This window comes from Natrix helvetica (assembly GCF_964273705.1).
Source record: "Natrix helvetica genome assembly, chromosome: Z".
In the NCBI taxonomy this organism is placed as follows: domain Eukaryota; kingdom Metazoa; phylum Chordata; class Lepidosauria; order Squamata; family Natricidae; genus Natrix; species Natrix helvetica.
The window spans coordinates 39,867,981-39,889,642 of record NC_138554.1 but is presented as its reverse complement, the minus strand read 5'-3'; positions in this window follow the sequence as shown (position 1 = coordinate 39,889,642).

Here is a 21,662-nt window from a genome sequence, read left to right as displayed (position 1 = left end):
TTCATTCATTAATTCTCATCAACAAACCTGTAAGATGGCAATAAAGAGGACTACTGCTGGTCCATCATCAATTTTTGTGATGAACTGATACCATCAATGAAGTTCTTTCATTTTACTCCTAAAGGCTACAACCAGATGACCATTCTAAAATTATTCATTTCCTAGTACAAAGACCGCAAAGCAGAATAATCACAAGGATGTTCATATGGCAATAGGTATTTACAAAATAAACCTTAGCAAACACTCATGGATAATGTCCTTTTTTAATGTAGTATTGTTTTATTAAGAGTGTATTTAAGATTTCTTGTGGCTATACATTTTCCAATTACATTGAAGCATACATAGTATGTTTTGCAAGAACTACTACCAATATTCTTTTGATTTCCTTATGATGTGTAGCAGAGTTTTTCAATCTCAGGAACTTTATGATATGTGGACTTCAGCTGACAGAATTCCCAAACCAAGGAATTCTGAGAATTGAAGTTAACATATCTGAAACTTGCCAAATTTGAAAAGCACTGATCACTGCTATGATTTTTTTTTTATTGCAAATTTAGGCTGGAGACATGGTGCTCATTTTTGGCTTGTTATAAGTATAGCTGGATTACATCTACTTTTACACTTTCCTGGGAATATTACTAATATTACTGAAATTACGTATAAGATCTAAATTAGTCCTCATGTAACCATTTAGAAGAATCCACAGCTTCTTTTTTTCAGCTGAAATGTGTCATCGGTGAACAATGACACAAAATGAGGAAAAAACTGCTTTTGAACTAATGCAGTATAAGTAAAATTGCCTTACATGGATACAGATTTCTAGCAGTTTAGCAATGGCTTCTTTCGGGGTAGCTTTTCAACTTCCTAGTCTAACCTGCAGTCCTGGTCTTTCCAAACAGATTCCCATCTGAATGGTAACCTGAGCCAGCTCTGTTTAGTTCGCTAGGTTATCTGATTGGCCATATGCTATGTTTTGCACCCTTTCCACTTCATTGCCCTTTTGCATATTATTCAGTAGCGAATTTAGTTTGCCAATTTCCCGATCTATATATAACACTGCATCCATAAGGGGGCCTTTTGCTTAGTGTGATAAATGAATTTTCCCATAATGGCTAAACATTCTATTTGAGCTAAGCCATTATAAGTTGTAAAAAAAAAATTAACAATGTGAACTTAATATGAACCCAGCCTTATTGGACTTGCTCTACCTCCATCACATTTACATTAACAAATGCATATTGGTTGCACTGACAAAGTGCTTGGTTTCCTCAAAAGTTTTCATTTTATGCTCTTTCTGGGAGTTCCTGCCTAACCACAAATGTTTCATATCTGTCAGTCCTCCTATAGATCACACCCATTTATCATCATACATGTGGAGAATGAAATCCATAGATAGACATAAGTAACTGGCCACATCAGGGGAACATCCTACTTGCAAAAGAGGCTGTTTTAGAAGGGGAGGAGGGGAGACATTAATACATTACTCTCAGGGATCACATGTAGGTTAAGCTTCTTGGTTAGGCGCACCCTCTTCACAAACTGAATAGCATGTGCTTTGTTGCCACTCTGCTTGACACATGGCTATGGCCTTTGGGTCTCTGTTGAGACAAGCATCGTAAAGAAAGTATTTGCTGAGACTCAAAGAAGGACTGAACATCAAGAAGATATTTTGAGCCTTAGCTCATCCAATATCCTGTTCTGGAGCCTAGGTTTGGGAGGAAAGGAAGGATAAAAAGAGAGAGACTGAGAAGGAAGATGAAAAGGGGGAGCACCAGGACCCTGAGGAGCAGGAGGCAGACTTCCTTTTTATGTTTATGGTTTCCTTCATGCATACATGCCAGAAAAAAAAATCTTATTCTAGCTTCTTCATTGTGCTCCTCAGTTCAAACATTTGCTTCAGTCATTCCAGCAAGAGATCTTGTGGAGGAACTCATGATTGCAAATTATTTTCATCTCAGGAAAAGGCTGGAATTTCTTGGAAATGTGCAGGCGGTGTGATGCTTCTAGATGACTCCTGTAACAAAGGGGAAATCCTCTGCATATGACCGGAAGCTCTTTCAAATCCTCAGTTTGAATCCTGAAACCTGAAGTTCAGAAAATTTACCCTGGTGCTAATGGATGTGAAAATTGAAAGGGTAGCAAATACAGCTTTCATAAGTTGAAAAATTTATTTTCAATCTAATGATTTCAAATTATATTCCTCCATTATATATACCATTCTTTCCTTTTAGCAAAGTTCACTTTCACTTTATTACCACACTTTCCTTTCAACTGAGATTCTTTGCTTGCATCAAAACCTATTCAAAAAGCAGAAGGGTGATTGGGGGAGACAATCAAAGCAGCAGCCTAAAGTTAGCTTCTTCCAACCTGCACCTTTTAAACAGTAGAAGCTATGATTTTGTTATCCTCAGATGAATTTGCAGTGGTGGCATTTGTTTTTCAACCAATCCATAAAGTAGTATTCTGAGGGAAACCACCTTTAAAAAAGGAAATTCAAAGTAAGTGAGTTAAGCCCTAATGTTTCACCATCCTAACAAATTCTTGCATTGAACAGGAACTCTGAAAGAGGAAGTGCAAACCACTGGTGCTTTTACTGCAGTCTCTTCTGCTACTACTAGTCTGAATATAACTAATTGTACAAAGACTCTGAAGACATATGACAGAAGAAGCATCTAGAGATGTTTTACTTTTTCCATATCAAAGGAATAAAGACCTTATTCTGAATTCTGGAGCTCAACATTTAAAATTTGTGGGCTATGTTAATTAGGAATGGTTTCTGGTATTCTTTCCAGCCTGCAAAGATACAGGAAAGGATTTTTATTTATTTATTTTTCCATTGTCTACATCCTGATCTGATTTATTTTCACATTTGAACTTTCTTTTGCTGGCTTTTTCCATCCACAATCATCACCATGCACACCTCAATTTTGGTCTTATTCTGTCCATTTTTCAGAGAATTATCCGGATGACAGAATTCAGAAGCCCTTTGCCCCATTTCTAACAGCTGAGGAGAATTTTTTAAAATAGCCCTTTTATTTTAAGCTGTGGACAAATCATTTACGCTCTCCCTACTTTAGCCCTATCCACTAACAGAATCTAGTAAACAGCAAACTCAAAAACCTTACTGTCTATGGACATTCTTAGTCATCCAAGTCATGGGTGTCCCAAAGGTGCTTTTTCAAGAAGCAACTGGACTTTCTTATTTTTTCTTTGAAGTCATTTCGCTTTTCATCCAAGAAGCGTGAAGAATCCAGAGCTGAAGTTTCTTGTATGAGAAGTGAAACATCTTCAAAGAAAAACCAGAAAGTCCAGTTGCCTCTTAAAAAAGCACCCTTGGGGGAAAATACCTTATCTTTTCTCCAGGCCATGACTGCTGATCAGGCTTATAAGTATTCTTTATAGCAATGGAATAAATGAAGCTCAGAATAACAGAGTTAGAAGGGGACCTTAGAGATCTTCTACTCCAATCCTGTGCTCAAGCAGGAAACCCTATAATATCTCAGACAAATGGTTATCCAGTTTCTTCTTAAAAACCTAAAAATGTGTTAGAGCACTCACAACTTCTGGAGGCAAGTCATTCCAGTGATTAATTGTTCTAACTGTTAGGAAACTTATCCTTACTTCTAGGTTGGTTCTCTCTTTGATTAGTTTCCATCCATTGCTTCTTGTTCTGCCTTCAAGTGCTTTGGCAAATAGGATGACCTTCTCTTCTTTGTGGCAACCCTAAGATATTGGAACATGCTATCATATCACCTCTATTCCTTCTTTTCATTAAGCTATACCCAATTACTGCAACTGTTCTTTGTATGCTTTATCCTCCAGTCTCCTAATCATCTTCGTTGCTCTTCTCTGCACTCTTTCTAGAGTCTCAACATCTTCTATATTGTGGTAATCAAACCTGGATGCAATATTCCAAATCATTATAAAGTAGTATTAACACTTCACATGGTCTTCATTCTATCCCTCTATTAATGCAGCCTAGGATTGCATTGGCTTTTTTTGGCAGATGCAGCACACTGCTGACTCGTCTTTAAGAAATTGTCCACTAGGACTTCCAACATCCCTCTCGCAGTTACTACCTTTGAGCCAGGTATCACCTATTCTATTCCTGTGCATTTGGTTTTTCTTGCCTAAATGTATGTCATTCAGTAGGTGTCACTCAATAAGTGCCACTCAGTAGGTGAAATGTGGCCTGTCACTTATATATCACAAAATCTGATTGATTTATTAGTTGTCCAACTAAGATAGGCTCTGTGGTTTGGTTCTAGATTTCATCATTTTCCTACTAATGTCTCAGTCTTCTAGCATCATCCAGCCACTACTGATGCAATGTAAATTCTGTCTTCATTGCTGTTATAATGATCCAAAGGCAGCTGGAGGGATACTGTTCAATGATGCATTAGGGTTAGCCTTAGAATATTGTGATTTGGGTCCAGCCATAGTGGCTTATAACCCGCAGCTTTATAGTGCAATGTGTAACATTTTCGTATCCACACCTAATCTACTTCAAAAGGTTGTACAAGTGGAAGACTGGTAAAGCAAAAATGATGGCCTGTGTCAGTAGCTCCAATATCACTGACCTTCTAATTCCTCTCAATTATTCTACCTACAAAATTAGCCAGCAACTAGTAGAGTGCAGGATTTGTGTGTGTTTTCCAGTAAACTCCAACTATCATGACCCAGTGGCGCCAAACATTAGTAGAAACCATGAGGAAGATAAAAAGCCTGAAAAAAAAATCCTTAATGGCAGGTGGACTTGTCTTATCATATTAGTTTCTACTAATGTTTAACATAAGGAATAATCTTGGCTACAAATTCAACTATTGAGGAATGCAGGAGCTTAGTCCCTGGAATTTCCAGAGACTGGTTCTCTTCTGGGACCCTAGAAAATGGTTACCTCTCATTGTTGTTCATCTTTGCTAACAGTGATGATCATTAAGCACTGGATTCCAACTTCCATAGCTGTCATCTGACATATCTGGTAATCAGAACATTGGGAAGGTTTTGTTGGCTGGAAATCTTGGAATTTGTAGTTTCATCACAACTTGCAGACCCAACTTTGGGCAAGGCTGCTTAAGACAGTCCTGAGCTAAATGGACAAAATCAGCTTCCAAAGTCTTGATATTTCCTGTACTAGTTCATGGAACTGACAACTCTGGATCTTCATCAAGCAAACACATTCTGAGTGCAGAAGTTTCCTTCTCCACAAAACCTACAAAATATTTTGAATCCGGGAGAGGGAAGTTTGAAATACAGAAAGGCATTAATATCCAATTGTCTGTATTTTTTGAGAAAAATTCCTATGTTATTTTAAACTCAAAATTCCATTTCTTGGACCTGTGATCACAATCATACTCACCTGGCTGAATGTTCAGTTCTGGATTGTAGGTCATCAGTAGGTCAGTAGGCTTGTAAGTTCATCAATAAGTTGTTTCTCCATGAAGCTTCCAAATCTGCAATATGAGTTAGGATTTGAGTGTATTAATCCAGGTCTGAATTAGAATGATGTTGAATGAAGGTTCAGAAAAGACATCCACCTACCTCTGCCATCAAGCTGGCTGTTTCACCACTGTCTTCTCTAGGAGTCCAATTTGGCTGAAGGAGATTTCATCTCTATATCTTCCAGAGTAATAGCACTACAAGGAGAAACATTTCAGGATGTGGTAGGAAAGAGTGGCATCCAAGAGTTGAATCAGCTCTGATTCATAACAGCTCCCCTTCTCTTCCACCCACCGTGGGATTTGCAGTAAAAAGGGGGGATAAGATTTAATAGCAAGATCTTGCTGATTACAATTACATGATGACTGGTTTCCAGCACAGTTTGAAAAGACTAGGGGTGTGAGGCTCTGTTTTCACTGACATTTATCTCCTGATATATTTTCTACAATGGTCTATATTTTCAAACAGAGTTGAAATGAAAACTAGGAAAATATTGCTTTTTTAAAAAATCAAACTTTAAAATCAAAATGAACATATCAATAGTTGGCCTTAGAACGTTTTATTTTCTATTTTAATTTTTATTTCTTTTTTTTTTAATTCAGTGTTGTAGCAGCATAAATGCTAACATCAGCAACATCCACAATATTAAATATACTTTATAAGAAAGATGAAGTGATCAAATATTGAGTGGATTTCAAATGTAAATAAATTTTAAAATGTCTTATGATAAAAAAAAATTACTAAGCACATCAAGGATAAAAATGAAACTGATTATAACATTTCAAATGTAATGCAATGTCCTCCTGTATACAGGTTATCCTTGATTTACAACAGTTCATTTACTTTAGTGACCCTTCTAAATTACAACAGCACTGAAATAGGTGGCTTCTGATAGTTTTTCACACTTATGACCATTACAGCATCCCCATAGTCGCGTGATCAAAATCCAGCTGCTTGGCAACTGGCATGCCTTTATGACAGCTTCAGTGTCCTGGGGTCATATGACTGCCTTTTGTACCTTCTGGCAAGCAAAGTCAATGGGGAAGCCAGATTTACTTAACAACCATGTTACAATACAATACAATACAATACAATACAATACAATACAATACAATACAATACAATACAATACAATACAATACAATACAATACAATACAATACAATATAATACAATACAATAGTAGAGTTGGAAGGGACCTTGGAGGTCTTCTAGTCCAACCCCCTGCCTAGGCAGGAAACTCTATACCATTTCAGGCAAATGTTATTGACTTAACACCTGCTGTGAGTCACTTAACAATCGTGGCAAGAAAGGTTATAAAACAGGGCAAAATTCACTTAACAAATGACTCACTTAGCAACAGAAAATTTTGGGCTCAGTTGTGATCATAAGCTGAGGACTTCTTTTTATAGGAGGGAACTGAATCATAACCCATTTAGAGTCTGCTGGAAAAGCCAAGTCTCAAAGGTTTTATGAGCACCCGAGGAACAACGTTGGTTGGATTTCAAAGGGATTGCTGTTCCATGGGGCAGACACTACCAACCAACCTAAGTGTCGCTAGAACATTCCCCATGTTCACTTTGTGATCACCAAATTATACCTTAGATAGGTATCTGTTCTGACCCCCTTTCTTCCCTCGCCAACACAGAACACACTCAGGACCAAAACTACTTCAACAGGATTTATTGCACAGACAGACAGACAGATCCTTGGCAGCAATCCACCACGACAAGACTCACAGAACCCTCCAGCACAGAGACACAATAGCAGCTATCCAGCATGCTAAGCTTCCAAGACAGAACTTTCCCAATAGTTCCCTTGTTGACTTCTGCAAAGGGCGTATGCACAATCAGTCCTTTTATAGACTGAAGAGGAGTCTACTTATCAGCAGCTGAGAGCCCTTACCGCCGGTAACTGTGACCTTGCTCCTTGCGCCTGTGGGCGCGGCGGTAACGAGCATCTAAGAACTCCCTGCTGATGTCTGAGTCACTGTCCCATGACTCCTCCCCACTGCTCCAAGGCATGGCATCAGGAGCCCCCCTCCTTTGGCTCTCACTGCTGCTCCATGACTCCGGCACCTCCTGGTGGCAGACCAGACTCTCCGATCCCTGCTCAGAGTCAGAACCCTGCCCAGGGTCCTCCTCCAGAGCCGACTCATAGGGACCCTCGCTGTCGGAGTCTGGTGGCAGCTCCAACAGCTCCTGCTGGGCCACAACAGGTATCATATTCCTAGCCATTTGCTATTGTAATGATGGCATAGCATAGCAGTGGTAGAAGATACTTCTTATAAATACAGCTTATTGCTCCAATCCCAGGCTTTTCAGATACAGAACAGAGTTCTGTTTTTAAAATAACAATAACTACGCCTACTCAGAAATTAAAACCAAAACTTTGTGAACCAGCATTTAGTCCTTCATATTCTGCAGGAAGCAAAGGAGCTATAAAATTATCTAGAAATGAAAAACATATGCCATTTTTGAAGTATGTGCTTGTGACATTTCATTATCTCATGGGGAGATAATCATGTGGTACATGTGGCTATAACAAGTGCATAAAAATGTGGAAAGTCTGTGAGAACAAAATCCTCTCTCACTTTGTTGGGGTTTTGGTCCAATTCATAACCCAATGACAGATAGATAGCAAACATAGAGTTACTTCTTTTTATATGTACAACTTTTATTGAAAGTTTTAAAAACAAAGGTAAAAACTAATACAAACGAATATAGGGTAAGGAAGAAAAAAGAAAAAGAAATCAAAGAAGAAGCTGAAGTGCGAGATAGATAGAAAGAAAAAATATATACATTGGCTTCTGATCCTCTTTACAGCAGATATAAGTAAATTATAAATTTACCTTTTTCTCTAAAGTTATATCACAACTTTCTTCTTTCCATAATGTAGCCGATCAAACTGTGAACCATAAGTTTATTTCTTTTTGTATACACAGAACATCCATAAGGGTTTTCAAATCACCAATAAATGTATCTTTAATCAAACAAGTCGACTTAGTTGTTTCAGTTTCACCAATCACTCCATTGTAGGTATTGCCAAATCTTTCCATTTTTTGCATATAGTAATCCTATATGCAAAAGCTGATAATAGCTGTGATTATCATACATAAAAACAAAGTTCCATGCCCTTTTTTCAAATGTTTATTCTAAGTCCAAAGAGGAAGAACTTTAAAAACTTCCGAATCATTGTACATATTTGAATGCAAAAATTTCTAGCTTTTTTGCACATCCACTAAGCACAAAATTACTTTTCTAGGGCTTTTTAATGCAAAATAATTTATCACCAGCAGGGAATGGCTTTTCAGAAAATTCAAAGGGCATCAGCTTTCACTTCTTATTTGAAGCTGTTTCTTGTTTTGAACTTTTTACACCAAGTGCCTGCATCTATGCAGCCCTGGCTGCCCTTGAAAAAGCTAAAGAAGTCAGACTGGTTCATATTTAGATTGGAAACTATAACGAAATTTCAAAAATGTCAGGCTAGACTGGGAAGTTTTTTTAAAAAACCATAGAAAATAATAGCAAAGTATTGCATCTACATGGAGGGAAGTATGCAGTGGAGTACCCCAAGGCTCTGTTTTAGGCCCAGTACTCTTCAACATCTTCATCAATGATTTGGATGAGGGAATAAATGGGGAACTCATCAAATTTGCAGATGACACCAAGCTGGCAGGAATAGCCAACACTCCAGAAGACAGGCTTAAGATACAGAAGGATCTTGACAAACTTAAACATTGGGCACTATCTAATAAACTGAAATTCAATGGTGAAAAGAGTAAGGTTCTACATTTAGGCAACAAAAACGGAATGCACAGGTACAGTATAGGTGGTACCGTGCTCAATAGTAGTAACTGTGAGAGGGATCTTGGAGTTCTAGTGGACAACCATTTAAATATGAGCCAGCAGTGTGCAGCAGCTGCCAAAAAAGCCAACACAGTTCTAGGCTCCATCAACAGAGGGATAGAATCAAGATCACGTGAAGTGTTAATACCACTTTATAATGCCTTGTGAAGGCCACACTTGGAATACTGCATTCAGTTCTGGTCGCCATGATGTAAAAAAGATGTGGAGACTCTAGAAAGAGTGCAGAGAAGAGCAGCAAAGATGATTAGGGGACTGGAGACTAAAACATATGAAGAATGGTTGCAGGAACTAGGTATGTCTAGCTTAAGAGAAAGAAGGACTAGGGGAGGCATGATTTATTTATTTTATTTATTTATATTTGGTGCTTCTAGACCGCCCCCTCTCCCAGAAGGGACTCGGGGCGGTGTACAGTCCATAGAGAATATCACAAAATACAATAAAAAAGTTAAATAGTTAAATATGTACAGTTTGGAGGAGGTTAAAATGCAATTAAAAGAACTGTACAAAGCTAATATAAATATAAGTATTAAATCCCTAAAACAAACACAACAAATTAAAAAAACCCTAAGATAACCAGATAATAATACATTTGCCAGGAGGGACAGTTGTAATTATGCCAGGCCTGCTAATCGGAACAGGTGAGTCTTCAATTTTTGCCGGAAGGAGCGGAGGTCAGAAGTGGTTCTAATGTCGGGGGGGAGGTCATTCCAGAGGGTTGGGCCCATCACAGAGAAGGCCCTACTCCTTGGTGTCGCCCGTTGGCATTGCCTAGTGGACGGCACCAGGAGAAGTCCCTCCCTGTGTGAGCGAATTGGCCGCAGGGATGTATGTGGGAGGATGCGATCCCGCAAGTAACTAGGTCCCGTGCCATGGAGCGCTTTAAAGATGGTAATCAGCACCTTGAAACGCACCCGAAAAACCACAGGTAGCCAGTGCAGCTCGCGCAGGAGAGGTGTTACGTGGGAATACCTCGTACTCCCCATCACAGCCTGCGCGGCTGCGTTCTGAACTAATTGCAGTCTCCGGGCGCGTCCCAAGGGCAGCCCCATGTAGAGAGCGTTGCAGTAATCCAGGCGGGACGTCACCAGCGCATGAGTGACCGTGCGTAGGGCATCCCGGTCCAGTAGGGGGCGCAATTGGCGCACCAGGCGAACCTGGTGGAACGCCCCCCTCGCCACGGCTGCCACATGGTCATCCATTGACAGCCGGGCATCAAGGAGGACGCCCAAATTGCGCGCCCGTTCCACAGGGGGCAATTGTTCGCCCCCTATGGCCAGTGATGGAATCAGCTGGCTGAACCGAGGTGCCGGTAGCCACAGCCACTCAGTCTTGGAGGGGTTGAGTTTAAGTCTGTTGTCCCCCATCCAGACCCCGACGGCTTCCAAGCACCGGGACATCACTTCGGCAGCCTCGTTGGGGTGGTTTGGGGTTGAAATATACAGCTGAGTATCATCAGCGTAGAGGTGATACTCAACCCCAAAACCACGGATGATCTCACCCAGCGGCTTCACATATGTGTTGAACAGGAGAGGCGAGAGGACCGACCCCTGTGGCACTCCACAAGTGAGTGGCCTCGGGGTCGACCTCTGTCCCCCTGTCAACACACATTGCCTCCGGTCGGAGAGGTAGGAGCCGAACCACCGCAAAACGGTACCTCCGACTCCTATCCCCTCCAACCGGCGCAATAGGATACCATGGTCGATGGTATCAAAAGCCGCCAAGAGGTCTAATAGGACCAGGATAGAGGAACAACCTCTATCTCTGGCACTCCAGAGATCATCAACCAACGCGACCAAGGCTGTCTCCGTGCTGTGCCCGGGTCGTAAGCCAGACTGGCGTGAGTCTAGATACTCGGATTCGTCAAGGTGTCGTGGAAACTGCTGCGCCACCACATTCTCAACAACCTTCGCTAGAAACGGAAGGTTGGAGACTGGACGATAGTTAGCTAGCTCCATTGGGTCGAGTGAAGGCCTCTTAAGTAAGGGCCTCACCACCGCCTCCTTCAAGGCGGTTGGTAAGGATCCCTCACCCAATGAGGCATTCACCAGGCCCAGAAGCCAGCCTCGGGTCACCTCCCAAGATGCCAGTACCAACCAGGAGGGACACGGGTCCATTAAACATGTGGTGGGTCGCAGCCGTCCACGCAACCTATCCAAATCCTCGGGGGCAACAGAATCAAACTCCTCCCAGGATGGTCTCACAAGACTCGCTGTTGGCGGCCCGTCCGGTCCACTGAGGGGGGCCCATCCGCTCCAGATCTGAGCGACTTTATCCTGCAGATATTCCCCAAACTCCTCTGCTCTGCCCTGCAAGGGTGCCCCCTGCGACCTCTGTGACAAGAGGGAGCGGGTTACCCTAAACAGGGCGGCAGGGCGGTTATCCGCGGACGCAATAAGAGCAGCGCAATATCTACGTTTGGCCGCCCTTAATGCCACAAGGTAGGTCCGTAAGTAGGCTCTTACCTGTGTTCGATCAGATTCGGAGCGTGAGGACCTCCACCTGCTCTCTAGACGTCTCCTATGGCACTTCATCACCCTCAGCTCCTCGGTATACCAAGGAGCCCGGGTGGGTCGCTGCCGCAGGAGAGGTCGCAAAGGCGCAACCCGGTCCAAGGCCCCAGCCGCCGCCCTATTCCAGGCGGCCGCTAGGTCCTCTGACCGAGCGCGGGTCAGGGCTACAGGTAATGGCCCAAGCTCCGTCTGGAACCTATCCGGCTCCATCAGGTGCTTGGGGCGGTACCAGCTTGGACCATCTGGTCCCGCCTCCTCGCGGTGGGGGGGTAGCGCCAGGGAAGTCCAGCCGGAGACATGAGTGATCTGACCATGACAGGGGTGTAACAACAAAGTCCCCTATACCCAGATCACTCGTCCACTGCTCAGATACAAAAACAAGGTCCAATGTGTGGCCACCTTCGTGTGTGGGGCCCTGAATTAACTGGGTCAGGCCCATGGCTGTCATGGAAGCCATGAACTCCCGAGCCACCTCAGACGCTGCTCCCGTCGACGGCAGGTTGAAATCCCCCATAACCACAAGCCTGGGGATCTCAACCGCCGTCTCCGAGATCAGCTCGAGGAGCTCGGGCAGGGCCGCTGATGTATAGCGAGGAGCCAAGTATACAATCAGCAAACCCAACTGCCTCCCTGGGCCCCATTTCACACCAAGGGACTCACACCCGGATATCTGAGGAACAGTGAACTCCCTCGGCTCTAGACCTTCCCGTATGACTACCGCCACCCCACCACCCTTACCCAGGGCCCGAGGCTGATGGAATGCGCGGAAACCCGGTGGGCACATTTCCACGAGGGGTAAACCACCCTCGTGGCCCAACCAGGTCTCCGTTATCCCTGCAAGGTCCAGCTCCCCCTCAGAGATCAACTCATTAATGAGGGGGGCCTTGTTGGTTACGGACCTTGCATTGCAAAGCATCAGCCGTAGGCCCGGGCTCTGTAGTTCCTGGCCACCTAGGTTGCGGGGGTTGGTACAAACGACCGGGCGTAGCCAACAGCCACGGTCTCCCAACCGACCTTGTAATCACTGATAGCAGTGTTCCAATATCTCAGGGGTTGCCATAAAGAAGAGGGAGTCAAGCTATTCTCCAAGGCACCTGAGGACAGAACAAGAAGCAATGGGTGGAAACTAATCAAGGAGAGAAGCAACTTAGAACTGAGGAGAAACTTCCTGACAGTTAGAACAATTAATCAGTGGAACAGCTTGCCTCCAGAAGTTGTGAATGCCCCAACACTGGAAGTCTTTAAGAAGATGTTGGATAGCCATTTGTCTGGAACGGTATAGGGTTTCCTGCCTAGGCAGGGGGTTAGACTAGAAGACCTCCAAGGTCCCTTCCAACTCTACTATTGTATTGTATTGTATTTTCATATTATTGCCCAAGGAAATAGCCGGCCTGTTCGGCCACATTTACACAGTTTCCAGTATTAGCAGCAACTATTCTGGATTTTTTCAAATCATCACCTGAATTACAAAGAATACAGATAGTCCTCAACTTACACAACTCGCCCCAAAATTTATTTTGCTAGGTGAGAAATTTGTTTATTGAGTTTTGTCCCATTTTATGACTCCGAGCCGAGGTGGCGCAGTGGTTAGAGTGCAGTATTGTAGGCTACTTCTGTTGACTGCCAGATGCTTGCAATTTGGCCATTCATATCTCACCGGCTCAAGGTTGGCTCAACTTTCCATCCTTCCGAGATGGGTAACATGAGGACCCAGATTGTTGGGGGCAATATGCTGACTCTGTAAACCGCTTAGAGAAGACTATAAAGCACTATGAAGTGGTATATAAGTCTAAGTGCTATTGCTATTAAGTGAATCACTGCAACTGTTAAATTAGTGGTTAAGTGAATCAGGATTCCCCAGGGATTTTGCTGGTCAAAAGGTCAGAAAAGATCAGATGACTCTGGGACACTGCAACCGTCATAAATATGAACCAGTTGCCAAGCTTTTGAATGTAAATCTCATGACCATAGGAAGTGCTGCAACAGTTGTGTGAAAAATGGTCATAAATCATTTTTTCAGTGCCATTGTACCTTCAAACAGTCACTAAACAAACTGTTGTTAAGTTGAGGACTACCTGTACATAACCTCATACTTCACTCTTGCTTCCTTGAAACTGTGTCCAGGTTTTAAAAACTAAGTTGGAAAGAGGGGGGTACAATTACCTTTAAAAGAATAAAATGCCATTACAAAGAACATAACTTCTCCAAAAGCAAGCTTTTTCTTGCAGCTACTATTGTAATTAAAGTTATTTAGGTTTCAACCTTCAAAACACCACCAGAAAAATCAGGTTGCATCTATCCTACAAAAAGCTATTTTTTCCTGTTAAAAATCTGCAGACAGAATTTATTGTCACAGAACAGCTTCTTCCTTTCCATTCCAAAGGAAATGGTGATGCAGCACAATATAAGCTGACATGCCTGGATGGGAATGGAGGTTTGTACTGTTTACATTTCCAGTGAACAGCGGGAAGGGGGAACAAATGCAGTCATCCCAGCTTCAACCCACCATCCAGGTTCTCTCAAAAAGAGGACACATTGTTCACATACAATCACTCAACCATCTGTGACAAGGACAGATTTTTCTTAAAAAAAACAAACAAAAAAAACCACATAAATTAAATCTCCATGGAGCTTTCAGCAGAACTGTGCCATGAAAATATCACTATTTTGAAGAAACTAAAGAAAAGCCAAGGATTGCTCTTGATTTCATCATGAGCTGGAAGACTTCCAACATGCAAAGAGGCCTAGTAATGGTGAGTCAAGGCTTTTTGAGATGTTGGGTCATGCCACTCCTTTCTATGTCCACTAACTTGCAAGGGGCAAATTAAAGAAATTGAGGGTCCTCTTAAATTCCATCTGATCTTCCTAAGATAGTATGAACAAAGTGGAAATTATTGCAGGATTAATGAAAAGTCGCCTAAACTATCTTTCTTGCAAGTGATAATACAGTTGAAGGAGCCCCCTTGCATTAGAAAATGTTCTTCTGTTTGGAGAACTCAGTGACACGGGGCAAAAATATTAATATAGTCAACATATGCAAATACCTTTTAAGCCCTTGCTTAGATACTGAGTCAAAATTATAGTAAGTTGCCTGAAAGTGGTAGGATAAATTAAGCTCAACTAAATTCAAATTCAGTTTGAATTTGAATTGCTTATCCTAATGTCCCACCAGCCAATTTTACAGAATGTACTTTCATGTCCTAGCCTTTGTTTCATTTTCAACCCACTGCGGTGGCAGCTTATGTTCATCTTTAGGAGTTCTGTTCTTTCCCCCTTCTTTTCTCCTGACACAAGTTCAGTCATGCAAACATTCTGTAATGTCTCACTGACAAGACAGGTGATGATAAAGTCAGGGGCCAGGGATCTGCCCAGCTGCCAATGACTAACTATGGTTTGTTGCAGACAGTCACCCCCTTCTCCTTTAAATCACTGGGTACATTGTTCCATGAGCTGCAGAAAACATCAGACTCCTGACTTGCGTTCGTTCGAAGGAAGAACTTTCCTCTGTCCTTGTGATTGATACTTAGGCTATTTCTGCACATGCGTCTGTGACTTGTCAATGTCTCAGAACACAGACCCAAGCTGAAGCAGAAGGAAGCTTTTTTTAATGCATCCCTTCCAGTTTCTCACTGCAACACTCCTCCTGCTCATTAGCTTTTTAACCAGGTTATTTGGACACAGCTTTATTGGTTTTTCAGAAGTCTACTGGTCTCATTGTTTGAGAATAGACTGAGTATATATTTGTACCCTATGACTATCATTATGTGTTGTACCATATGATTCTTGACGAGTGTATATTTTCTTTTATGTACACCGAGAGCACATGCACCAAGACAAATTCCTTGTGTGTCCAATCACACTTGGCCAATAAAGAATTCTATTCTATTCTATTCTATTCTATTCTATTCTATTCTATTCTATTCTATTCTATTCTATTCTACAAGTTACCAATGCAGAATATCTTCATGCTGGTGATTAGTCACACTTATTAAGAAAAATGTTTGGTTGTGTTGTTTCCACTGCAGGTGAAGACACATAGGAAATAATTCTAAGTCAAAGAATCCACCAGTCTCTATATTTGTATGGTTCCACAACTAAGCTATAATGACAGGTACCCTTCAAGCCTCATTAGGGAAGCAGATTAGAGTTTAGCTGTTAGGACAACACTAATTATATAGGTGAGAGCCAGTGTGGCATACTGGTTAAGGCTTAGGCTAGAAACCAGGAGACTATGAATTCTAGTTCACATTGAGGCACAAAGCCAACTAGGTGACCTTGGGCCAGTTACCTTCTCTCAGCCCCAGGAAGGGGGCAATGGCAAACCATTCCTGAAAAAACTTTGCCAAGAAAATTGCAAGGACTTGCCCAGGAAATTGAACAGAAGTGGGAGAAAGTTTTCTGGTGGAGTGTTCTGCCACACCAAGGGCTGAAGGAATACACATTCATGTAGTGAGGAAGAGTCTTGAGACTGCAATAATATAACACACTCAACTTAGCTACCGAATTAGTCCTTTTTCTGGGCTTAAATAATACATTAAATCCATGTTTTTCAATTTGGCCATCTTAAGATGGGTGCCCGTCAGTTCCCAGAACTATCCAGCTGTGAGGTCATAAAATGCCTTTATAAATGTGTCCTTTGAATAGAGCTAACGTGTGGCTAAATTCAAATCCAAGTGTTTCTAGCCACCGATACCATTATTTCAGATTATTTTTTTTTAAAGAAAACTTATTTGTCAGCTTTTAAACCATCTCGCAATCACTCCCAGGTGCTTGTTTTATAAATTAGAAACAGGTGTTCCCAAAATCCACTGGCTGTAACTGGGTTTAGAGCAGGGGTGTCCAAACTTGGCAACTTTAAGACTTGTGGACTTCAACTCCCAGAATTCTGGGAGTTGAAGTCCACAAGTCTTAAAGTTGCCAAGTTTGGACACCCCTGGTTTAGAGAAACTACAGTAAACCCTGTGAGCTTGATGTGTCAAAAATGTGGAAAATGCCTAACTTGACACTTTGGCATATCAGTGCCCCTCCCCCAGGAACAAAAAAGAAACAATTCTTTATATTCACATTTATTTTAAAACAATATACTTCAATTATTTGTGGTGCTGTGTATTATATAAAATACATCAAATAATTATAAAAATAAAATATGAATAAAACAAACTAATATTCAAAGGTTACAGAGGCTGTGTGAGAACACTGCTCTTTCTGCCCTGTTAGATGTTGGAAAACACTGGCATCTCACACAAACATTTGTGACACACTTGCCTTTATTGTTTTAGAAGGAAAGGGCAATTTCATTTGGGTTTCCAAATGTATAATTTTCCTGCAGAGCCACTGTCCCCTATAGTGGCTCTTGTATGATGACTTCTTTGAATGGGGATTGTAATAGGTCAGTGATGGTGAACTTTTTTCTTATGGCGTGCCAAAATTGTGTGTGTGCGCGCTATTGTGTGTGCATGCGTGCCCACACTAATTCAATCCTCCCCGCCCACCTGCACATGCCCCCCCCTACGAATGCGTGCACAACCCCTCCCGGGAGGCTGAAAACCAATTGGCTGGCGTGCACATGTGCACCGGAACTGACTGCTGGCGTACCAGCAAATATGGCTCTGCATGCCACCTGTGGCACATGTGCCATAGGTTCACCATCACAATAATAGCTCATGCATTTGAGGTTTGAACTCCATTGTCTGAAGCCCAGAGAAGTGGTATGACCTTGCTGCTCTCTGTAGTTTGGGTTCAGTTCCAGTTTGTTCTCTCTAACAAGAGATATTTAAAATGTTCAAAAAATGCAATGGCGCCAAGGAAACATTTATGATGGGTTCGCCCACACAGTATGCTTTAAAAGGCAGGACACTGACTTAACTAATTATATAAATGTCCTTAACTAACTATATAATGACCTGAAACAGCCCAAATCTTCTCTGGTTCTAACCTAACTTCTCCCATGTTGTATAAGTTCCTCACTGAGGTTTTATTGCCCTCTCTGATTTAAACACAGAGATGAAATCCTAGAGAAGATCTGTTAAACAGACTCCTCTAGGAATCCCATTTTTGTCACTCTGTTACTCTCTATTCCCTAAAGCAGTTCTTCTCAAAATGTGGACCAACGAAAGGGTCCCCAAGATCCTTTCAGGATGTCTGCAAAGTCAAATAAAGAAATATATCAAAACTTCTCTGTTTTAATTGCTAATAAATATCAGTAGATATAACTGACATAAACAAAAGCTGTTTGGGGCCATCAACCATTTTTAAGTATCTAAAAGTGTTCTGAGATCATAATGTTTGAGAACTGCTGCTCTACAGCTACAGGGAAGAATAAAAAGGAGATACAAGACATACTTGCTATTCCTGGTATATTAGGTGAGATAAAGTATTATGTGGAGAAGTTTATTCTGAGTCACACAAATATATTGAGTACAATTACATATTTTAACCTATCAACTGAACCCTCGTTGTCCCTTTTAATATTATGTGGCATGTGTAAAAATCACAGGGCATAATGCAAAACCTATGGTTTTTAAAATATTTTTCTAGAACTTAGGTTGGAAGCAGGAAAAAATATAAGAAAGAAAGTCATTGTCTATTTCAGGTACAGGCATTGCCCCAGGATATATCTTATGTTGTAATAAAGGGCAGATAACTGCAGTGGATATGGGCAAAGTTCATGAACATGATAGCATCATGCCAAGATTTTCTGAGACAGGTAATTGTAGGTTTTCTCTTTTTAAATTGTATCAAACTGTCCCTGATTTCCATGATTAATATCCAAACAATTATACATACACACACACACACACACACACACACAAATACACAGGGAGATTTTACTCTCTTTCTCAACACACACAGACATATACAGTACACACAAATGCGCATTGTTAGATATTAACACTAGCTACTGTGGTTTCCACTCTAGTCCTCTGTTCCGGCGGGAGCAGAGGTTTAATCTGATTGGCTAAGAGGTCTGACAGCTCCCTATAAAAGGAGAGCTGTCAGACCGAACAGTTGCTGGATTGTACATACTTGTTCCTCTGTAATAAAGAGCTGTTGTTGTGTTAAGCCTGTGTCTGCCTTCCCATTGCCCTATCTAACACTGGCGACGAAGGTGGGATTGAGGGGCAGATAGGCAAAAAACAAACAACGAGACATCCAGCAAGTAAATCCAGCCCGGAGCATCAGCGCGGCATCGAGTGATCATTTTGAGTGGCAAATTCAAATCGCCTCAGACAAGAATGGCCATGCACGCCCCGCCAACTCCGTATGACCCAGTGGCCGAACACTGGGAATCGTATATGCTGAGGTTCGAATGCTTCCTCGAGGCAAACGACCACATGGGGGTTCCCGACTCCCTCAAGAAAAACCTCTTCCTGGGCTACTGCGGCCAAGAGGTCTTCGAAACAGCGAAGGACTTATTGGAGCCAACTCCGATCCAAGCAGTTCCTTGGGCGGCGTTACAGCAGACTCTAAAAACTCACTACGGGCCCAAACTTTCGAGGCACATTCGCCGCCACGAATTCAACATGCAGAACCAAAAAGAAGGGGAGTCCATAAACCAATATGTTGTGGCCCTGCGAAAGGCAGCAACATATTGCGACTTTCGTGACCTATACGACCAAATTTTAGACCACTTAATCTGTGGAGTGCAGGACATTAACCTGCAGAGACGTCTGCTAGCCAGATCGAACATGTCTCTGCAGATTGCACTCGACAAAGCCAGGGCGTCCGAATCGGCTGACAAGTCCACGGAAGTATTGCAGCACCAGCACAATGCGCCACAAACCGCGCAGAAGCAAACACGCGTACATCACAAGGCCGCTGAACAAGAACTCTCTGACAGCGAAGACGATGACAGCTACCGCATGCGCAGTAGCCGCACAGAACCGGCGGGCAAAGATTCAACTTTCGCCTGCCGCCCCATGCAAACTGCGGAGGGGACCATGACTGGTCTACCTGCCGGTTCCGGGACGCAACCTGCCAGCGTTGCGACCAAAAGGGGCACATTGCCAAAGTGTGCCGGAGCGAATTCCCTGCCACTGCCTGGCAGCCAAAACCAAATCCAAACCGCCAACAGAGGCCCAACCCAGGGGCCTGATGGAAAACTCAAGGGCACCCAGAGAGCACCCAAAGTAACCTATCAAACCACGATAGGGCAAGTCCGCGCCAGGCAGCCAAAAAAGCTGAAAGTCACAGTCCTCATTGAGGATGCTCCCTGCGAGCTTGAAGTTGATACTGGATCGTCCCTCATGATCATCTCCTGATCGACCCTGAAGCAAGCCATCCCGAGCCTGAAAAAATGGCACCTTCACACGCCAGACATCATGTTGCGTGACTACCAGGGGAACCGAGTCCCCATCGTAGGCCAAGGCACCTTCTGGGTGCAATTTAAAGACATCTGCACCAAGCTTTCCGTGACTGTGGCCAGCGCACCACTACAGAGCCTCCTGGGCCTAGACTGGTTCGAAGCCCTGGGGTTGGAAGTCACTGGGATCAACGACATAAGAGACGGCGCCGCCGAGGTGATTTTTAAGGAGTTCAAGGACGTCTTCAGCTCCGGTCTCGGTAAGTATGAGGAGACGCCAATTTCTTTTAAATTGGACCCCAATGTCGCGCCTATCAGGCTTAAACCCAGGAGAGTGCCTTTCACTCTCCGCCCTAAAATCGATAGGGAAATTGACAAACTGGTGAGCCAGGGGATCCTAGAGCCAGTCGACCATGCACGCTGGGAGACCCCCATAGTGACGTTGGTCAAGCCGGACGGGTCAGTCCGCATCTGCGTGGACTATAAATGCACAATTAACAATGCGCTGCAACAAATCACCTACCCTGTGCCCATTGTACAGCACCTACTACATTCGCTAGGGCCAGGAAAATTTTTCGCTAAATTAAATATGGCACAGGCATACCAGCAGTTGCCTGTAGATGGCGCCACAGCAGAGACTCAAACCATCATGACGCAAAGGGGTGCATTCAAATGCCACCGCCTGCAATTCGGAGTTAGTATCGCCCCTGGACTGTTCCAAAGTGTCATGGAACGGCTTTTGCAGGGGATACCAGGAGTTGTCCCCTATTTCGATGACATTTTGGTATCAGCTGCAAACAAGGTGCAACTTTTAAAAAGAGTCAGGGCTGTTTTGACCAGAATTTGCGAAAAAGGCCTCCGGTTCAAAAAAGAAAAATGCAAAATTAATGTGCCCAGGGTAGAATTTCTGGGGTACATGATTAATGGTTCTGGGATCCACCCGACATCCCAAAAAGTAAAAGCTATCCAGGAAGCCCCCACACTTCACAATCAGGCCGAGCTGCAGGCATTCCTCGGGCTCCTTAATTTCTACAGTGTCTTTCTCAAACAGAAAGCAACAGTCGCTGAACCCTTACATCGCTTCCTGTCCAAGAACGCCAAATGGTCCTGGGGCCGAGCCGAGGCTGCCACATTTGCCGTGATAAAACGCCTGCTGACTGCTGACTCCCTGTTGGTCCAGTACAGCCAAACCTTGCCACTGGTGTTAACGTGCGACACATCCCCTCTTGGCATCGGCGCCATCCTCTGCCACTGCATGCCAAATGGTTTGGAAGCCCCCATCGCGTTCTACTCGCGAACCTTGTCTCCCGCTGAAAGGAACTATAGCCAAATGGACAGAGAGGCTTTGGCTGCTGTAGTGGGAGTCAAGCAGTTCCACGAGTACCTTTACAGCCGAGACTTCGAACTTGTGATGGACCACAAACTGCTGCTGGGGCTACTGGCTGGGGATCGACCTACCCCAGTTTCCTTGTCTCAGCGCATGACCAGGTGGACTGTTTTCCTGGCTGCTTACTCCTACAAACTGATTCACCACCCTGGTTCC